Source organism: Arachis ipaensis, chromosome B04, assembly GCF_000816755.2.
Source record: "Arachis ipaensis cultivar K30076 chromosome B04, Araip1.1, whole genome shotgun sequence".
Taxonomy (NCBI): Eukaryota; Viridiplantae; Streptophyta; class Magnoliopsida; order Fabales; family Fabaceae; genus Arachis; species Arachis ipaensis.
The window spans coordinates 68909244-68917302 of NC_029788.2; positions in this window are offsets into that span (position 1 = coordinate 68909244).

An 8059-nucleotide genomic window follows, 5' to 3' on the forward strand; every position below is an offset into this window, starting at 1 on the left:
ATTAAATACCTATTATAACATAATATATCATCATCAATATGTGAGGAATTAATATTCAAATCCAAATTAATAAAAATTAAGTATCACTTTTAATCAAAATAGTTAACTATAATCTAAAGTAACAAATGTAACATAAGAAAAGTCAAACAAATAAACTATAATAATGTCAAATAAATCAAATCTAAACAAAACCCTAATCACTATGGGTCTTAATAATCATTGTCGTTGTCCCCTGATCTTATTGTATCGGCAGTCTATGTGGTGGTGTTGGTGCCTATGCAGAGGACAAGAAGCCCCCTCCATCAACGGTGCTACCACCAATGCGCATATGATCATAGTAAACTGCCATCTGCTATTGCCATCTTGTCTGAACATTAATTGAAAATGATTATATGCCATGAAAAAAATTAAGACGATTACTCATATAATTATTCGCAGACCGCTGATCAGCAAATTTCTCTTTGTTCTCCTTTAACATGTGAGTATACTTGAAGATCTCCACTGTCGTCACCCCATGATCCAAGACTTACACTGCACATATTAAACAAAGAGGTTAAATCAAGTAAAGGTTGAAAGAAAAAAACACAAAGATAAATTAAACTTAATATATTAGAACAAGTTATATACCATCTTGAGCATGGTCTTCATAAAAGTCGCTCAATCGCGAGTATACTTGGATGCCCTCGCCAAGGCCCTGTTGGCGCTGTTTGTAGCTCAACAATGCTTGAATCTCTCATCATTCTCCCAATAGGGGGAACTCTTAATATCTGGAAGTTACCCTCCCTTTATCTCGACCACAAGCCTGACTCTCGGCACTTCTACCTGTCGTCATGGGTACCTAAAACAAAAGTGAAAACATAATTAGAACATCATTTATTAATTTTTTTAAAAAATTTTGGCAGAGTTTCGCTTATAATTAGACATCTCTAACAAACATAATTTTCAATTCTTACAAACCAAACAAATTTAACAACATATACAAAATTCAACAACTGTCTTTAAATAATTTTAACAAAAATTCAACAGAGTTTTTTCTTAATTCAGAGGTGTAACACCCTCACTATTAGAATGTAATACTTCTGGCTGTGCCATTCTGATAGCTTGGATATTACGACGACTCTAAACATATTTAATAACGAAAGAAACATATAATATATATATATATATATTATATACATACAGACATACATACAGACCAGATACAATACTTACAAAGAAAATATATCCATATCATTATCTTACAAGCATTACTTATCACAAAATTCCTATCCCTTACAAAATTGGTAAAGATAAAGGCGAGGAAAAAATATAACATCTAAAACAGTACAAAATATCGTATAACAAGACTACAAATAAATTCTTCATAACTTCTTCGTCCATGTTGATGAGCGGATATTTTATACGCTTTTTGGCATCATTTTCATATAGTTTTTAGTATGTTTTGTTTAATTTTTATTAAGTTTTCATAGGTTTTAGTGCAAATTTCACATTTTTTAATTCTACTATGAGTTTGTGTATTTTTATGCAATTTCAAGTATTTTCTGGCTGAAATTGAGGAGTTAGAACAAAAATCTAATTCAGAGATAGAGAAAACACTGCAGATGCTGTCCGGATCTGACATACTTGCACTCGGAAGAGTTTTTCTGGAGCTATAGAAGTCCAAATGGAGCATTCTCAACAGCTATTGAAAGTGACTTTCAGAGCTTTCCAGCAATGTATAATAGTCTATACTTTGCTTCATATTAGAAGGCCCAAAACTGGCGTCCAACGCCAGTCTCCTGCCCCCTTTTAGGCATCCAGCGCCCAAGGAGAAGAGACCAGCGTTCAAACGCCCAAAGAGGACCCCCTAGCCAGTGTTCAACGCCCTAGAGGCCTCATAGCACGTGGATCTCATCAAAGCTCAACCCAAACACTCTCCAAGTGGGCCCCAAAAGTGGATTTTAACACTAAAAAGACTGTTTTACCCTTCTATGTAATTCTTAGTCTCTAGTTTAGTATTAAGGAGTATTTTACATAATCATAGAGACCTCTTTTACCATATTTTTGAATTCCATGCTTGTGTTTTCTATCAGTATGAGTTTCTAAGCCTCCTAGGTTGAGGGGAGGAGCCCTGCTGAGTTCTATGAATTAATAAAAGTATTATTGTTTCTCTTCAATACGTGTTTGATTCAATTCTAAGATGTATATTCGTTCTTCAACATGATGAATGGGATGACCCGTGACAATTATCTCCGTTCTTCATACTAAGATCGCGTGCCTGACAACCACTCGTGTCTTCTTGGTTCGTGTGAATAAGTGATTGGAAAGCATCGAACCGCTAGCTTGATTATACATCTCTTAGACGGCTAATCCACAACTTCGTTGGGGACTTCTCGAGACACCAATTCAGCCGAGGTATGAGGAGATTAGGGTCTCTGTGGTAGAGGCTAGAACCCAAAGGCGTAGCATTCTCTGATCTGGAAGATTCGACCTTGTCTGTGGTGTTTTGAGTAGGATCACCAAGGGAATAGACTGCTAGAGCTTCACCCCCGTTCAGATTGGATGACCGCGACCATACGGCGTCTGATCTGAAGCAGAGGAGATTAATGACCGCGGCCATATGGTGTTGATCACATACAGCCTGCCATGAAAGAAATCATCCACAATTGAAGAAGACAATAATACCAGAGTTAATCCAAAAGGGCAAAGCATCTCCAAGCCTTAACCATCTTCCTATTACTGATTCCATTCAAATTCACAAAGTATTTTATACACTTTTATTCCTTTTACGGTTTTAACTAAATTCAAACCAACAACTCTTTTATCCGCTTGACTAAGACCTGCAAGATAACCATAACTTGCTTCAAATCACAATCCTCGTGGGATCGACCTGACTCGCTCAGGTATTACTTGGACGACCCAGTGCACTTGCTGGTTTAGCTGTACGAAGCATGGGGATTCGTGCACCAAGTTTTTGATGCCGTTGTCGTGGATTGTTCGAGTTTGGACAACTGAAGGATTATCTTGTTCCCTAGATCAGGTATTGTTTTTAATTTTGTTTGAGTATTTTATATTTTATTTTCTTCTTCTTTATTTTCGAAAAAAAACCAAAACTTTTTCAAAAAAAATTTCTTTTCTTTGTTTAATCGTTGCTCTTGGTTTGAGTCTTTTGTTTTTGTTCTTGTTGAGATTTTCGAATTCTTGGAGTCTTTCTTTCTAAAAATTTTCAAAAATAGTTTCTTTTGTTAAATCTTGTGTGAATCCTTAAGTTTGGTGTCTTCTTTTGTCTTTTCTTTAACTTTTCGAAAAATTTTGTGTTTGATTTTCAAAAATTTTAAGTTTGATGTCTTTTGCATGTTTTTGTGTTCTTGAAATTGTTGAGTTTTGTTCTTGGTGTTCTTCTTAATCTTCAAAGTGTTCTTGTCTTTCTTTTTATTTTGATCTTAAAATTTTTAAAATTGGTGTCTCTTTGTATTTTTCTTCTTGATTTTCACATATTAGGTGTTTTATATCTAAAAATTTTAAGTTTGGTGTCTTTTTGTTGTTTTTCTCTTTTCTCATTAAATTCAAAAATAAAAAAATATCTTTTCTATCTTTATTTTAATTGAATTTTCGAAAATTATATCTTAAATTCATATTTTAATTTTTAAATTTTTATCTTAACTTAGCTTTTAATTTTCAAAATCAAATCTTTTCAAAAATCTTATCTTTTTCAAAATCTCATCTAATCTTATTTCAAAATCTCATCTTATCAAATTTTAAAATTCAATTTTCAAAATTCAAATTTAAAAAATAAATTTTTTCAAAAATCAAATTTCAAATCTTATCTTTTTCAATCCTTTTTCAAATCTTTTCAAATTCTTATCCTATCTTATCTAATCTTCATTTTAAAATCAGATATTTTTCAAATCTTTTTAGTTTCTTATCTTATCTTTTCTTATCTTTTTTTTTAAATTCAAATTTTAAATTCAATTCTTTTCTAATCTTATATTTTATCTTGTTTTCAAATATTTTCTAATTAATTATTTATCTTCTCTCTTTTTTTTTCAAAACTTCTTAACTAATTCGTCTCTATCCTAATTTTCAAAATCTCTTCTTCTATTTCTCTCTTTTCTTTTTTGAAATTCATTAACTAATTTTCAATTCTTTTTAATTAATTAACCTTAATTTTTAAAATTAATAAATAAATAAAACAAAAACAAAATATTTTAATTCTTGTTTATCTTTCTTATTTCTAATTCTTCTCCTCTCTACTTCTATTTATTCGAATTCTTCTTCTCTCTCTTCTTCCATGTTCACTTTTCTATCTTCTTCTTCTTTCTTCACATCTCACTGGGAGCTCTTTAGACCCAAATCAAGCATAGAAGCTTCCTTTCTCTCTTCTTTTCTTGTTTATGACTAGGAATAGGGATAAAAAATCTCTCTTTAATCTTGATCCTAATCCTGAAAGGACTTTAAGGAGGAGCTTACAACAAATTAAAGCACAACACTCTGGAAGAAACCTTTTAGAAAATTTTGAACAAGAATTTGAAGACATGATCGAACCTGAAGGAGAGGCAAGAAAGGTTCTTGGTGACTTCACCATGCCTACCCCTGACTTTTATGGTAGAAGTATCTCTGTGTCTACCATTGGAGTTAACAACTTTGAGTTTAAGCCTCAGTTAGTCTCTCTTCTGCAACAGAATTGCAAGTTCCATGAACTTTCACTGGAAGATCCACATCAGTTCTTAGCTGAATTCTTGCATATCTGTGATACTGTTAAGACCAATGGATCTTAGCTAAATTCTTGCAAATCTGTGACACTGTCAAGACCAATGGGGTTGATCCCGAGGTCTACAAGCTTATGCTTTTTCCCTTTGCTGTAAGAGGCAAAGCTAAGATATGGTTGGATTCTCAACCAAAAGAGAGCCTAGACTCTTGGGAAAAACTGGTTAATACTTTCTTGGCTAAATTATTTTTCCCTCAAAGGATGAGCAAAATTAGAGTGGAAGTTTAAACCTTCAGAGAGAGAAGGTGAATCCCTCTATGAAGCTGGGAAAAGATACAAGCAACTGATCAGAAGATGTCCTCCTGACATGCTCTCAGAATGGTCTATCATAGGTGTGTTCTATGATGGTCTGTCTGAGATGTCCAAAATATCATTGGACAGCTCTGCAGGTGGATCACTCCACTTGAAGAAAATGCCTGCAGAAGTAAGAGAACTCATTGAGATAATTGCAAACAACTAATTCATGTATACCTCTGAGAGAAATCTTGTAAACCAGCTGATCCCTCAGAAGAAAGGAGTTCTTGAGGTTGATACTCTGAATGCCATATTAGCTCAGAACAAGATATTGATCCAGCAGGTCAATATAATCTCTCAGCATTTGACTGGAATACAAACTGCAGCTGGCAGCACTCAGGAAGCTTCTTCTGAAGTAGAAGCTTATGATCCTAATCAACCCACCATGGAAGAAGTGAATTACATGGGAGAACCCTATGAAAATACCTACAATTCTTCATTGAGGAATCATACTAACCTTTCATGGAAGGATCAACAGAAGCCTCAAAAAAGTTTCAATAACAATCAAGGTAGAAGGAACCAGAATAGGTTCAACAATAGACCATCATTCGCATCTTCTCATGAACATATGGAAACCCCTAAGTAGAGCTTTTCTAACTTAGTCACTCTGGTTTTCAGCCTCTTTAAGACCACTTATAGTTTCATGACTGAAAAAAAGAAAGGATAAAAGAAATAAGAACTTGATGTCTTGAACTTGTTGAATGTTGTAGAAGAAAATAATAGCAGAGAATGAGTATTTCAACCTTCTTTTATATATATCACAAAAACTAAACGAATATGTTATATTTTTATTAGTGAATTATTTTAGACTTTTATTTTTTTATATTTTGATACTAGTATTTTTTTTATGTCTTCATATATATATGATTATATTTTATATCAAATTATTAAAGATTTTATCTCAAAATATTTGCATGGTTTGAATATTTTAAAAATTTTTTATTTTTAAAAATTTGTCAAATATACTAAAAAATAAAAAAATCATTTTTATTAAAATTATTTTTTATCAACTTAATAACACTAAAATAAATATTTTATTCATTACAAAACATGTCTCCAAAAAAACATTTAAGTCTATCTCAATTTTAAACCCAATCTAAAAAGTAGATCATAACAACAACTAAAAAAAAAGCATTAACATTATCACCTTAACTTTTTTTTTTGGTTTGTTTATGATGATAATTGTTAGATCATGAATTGGAATGTGTTGACTGCAAGACAATTAACTCTTTAGTGATTATTAATAATTGGAGATTTTTGTTACCTTGTCTACAGAAAAATATATTCAAGAAATATAAAATAAACAAGTTTTAGTACGTAAACTGAGAGTGCGTGAGTAGGAAACACAGAGAGGGGTAAAACTAGGACACATGGCACAGATCCTAGGGTTTGGAATCGAGAAGAGTATAGACGGTTGGAGAATGAATCCTTTTCCATTTTCGTGAGTAACCTACCTGAAGACATATCGAAGAGAGAGTTATTCCATCTGTTCAATTGGACGGGGCGCATCAATGATATTTACTTATCCTGAAAACAAAAACATGGAATTATTTATATGCTTGTGTTTTTTCGATACAAAACAAAAGGAGGTGCCTTGAAAGCGATAGCAGATATGAATCGAATGCGACTGAGAGGCAAGGATGTATTCGTGGGAGAAGCTAAATATAGAAGAAGGTCGAGGACAGCGACGATAACCAAAGGAGATAGAGGTGATGTCATGCAACATCGCAACACTCGGCCGCCACGGAAGGAAGTGATGCAGCAGAGGACTTTGTCATCGGGAGAAGACCTTAGGCCGAAGGAGGTTGGGAAGGAACCTCATGGAAATAGTTGGACAAAGATGGTAGAAGTTGATGTGGTAACAGAAAATATGGATTGGCTGCAGAGAAGTCTTGTAGGAGGCATGACGAGGCCTATCGATTTTGCTTCGTTAAAGGAATTGGTTGCGAAGAACGTTCCCAATGTCGTCCAGGTTCACGAAATGGGAGCTTATAAAGCAGTGATAACTTTTGATACTATTCAACATGCTGAGGAGACATACAACTTTAATATGAATATTCTCCTACAATTATTCCACAGCGTATAGAGGTGGGAGGAGTCAGAGCATAGTGAAACTCGAAGGGTATGGTTGGAATGTTTTGGGGTTCTGCTGCATGCTTAGTCAGTCAACACATTCAAAACGATAGGAAGTCAATGGGGTGAAGTGGTTGGCTGTGATAAAGAAACGGAATTATGTAACTCTTTCACTGTGGGACGTGTGCAGATTGATACATGCGTCATGGAGGGGATTACAGAAAGGATCCATCTCACGGTTGGCACTGGGGGGTTTGATATTCTGGTGAAGGAGGTGGGACATGAGGCGTGTGATCTATAGTGTACGGAGAAAAGTGGTGAGGAAGCGACAGGTTTCTACGGGACCCAGGGTAACACTAATAAGAGTTCACGAAAAGGTATAAGGCAGAGGCAAGGGATAGAAGATGTGCTTGACGGAATCCAAGACGAAGGGCAGTTGATGCTGGTAGCACAGGTAGAGGAAGACGATAAGGGCAGAATAGTAATTCCTGAGGCAAATTTGAATGAATGTATTAATGGGAGTTCATATCATAATCGCGGTGATATCGTAACTTATCAATCCGTTACTAGCGATAATCATGGTCGGCCTAACTTTGGGGAAAGATACGTTATGAATGATATGGCTGATTCTGATCGAACTGTAACTTGTGGGTTTAATGGGCCAGGCAGGGAGTCCAATGTTGAAAAACAAAAAAAAAGAAGGGATAAGTAAGCGTTGGGCCAAGTACACTAAGGATTTGGAAATGGAGAAGCAAGCCTTGGGCCCAATAGCCTCAGCTCCCAAGAGGACCGTTCCTGGACTCAGGAGGCAAGAACCGGGTCGGGTGGCCAGCGAAATGGGCAGGTGCGAATTGGCGATCTCACTAGGCGCAAGAGGAGAAAGCGGCGCTCGTGTTGAGGTGGCGTTGGAGGGAGAGGACGGCGCACTGGGTGGGGAAAGCGAAA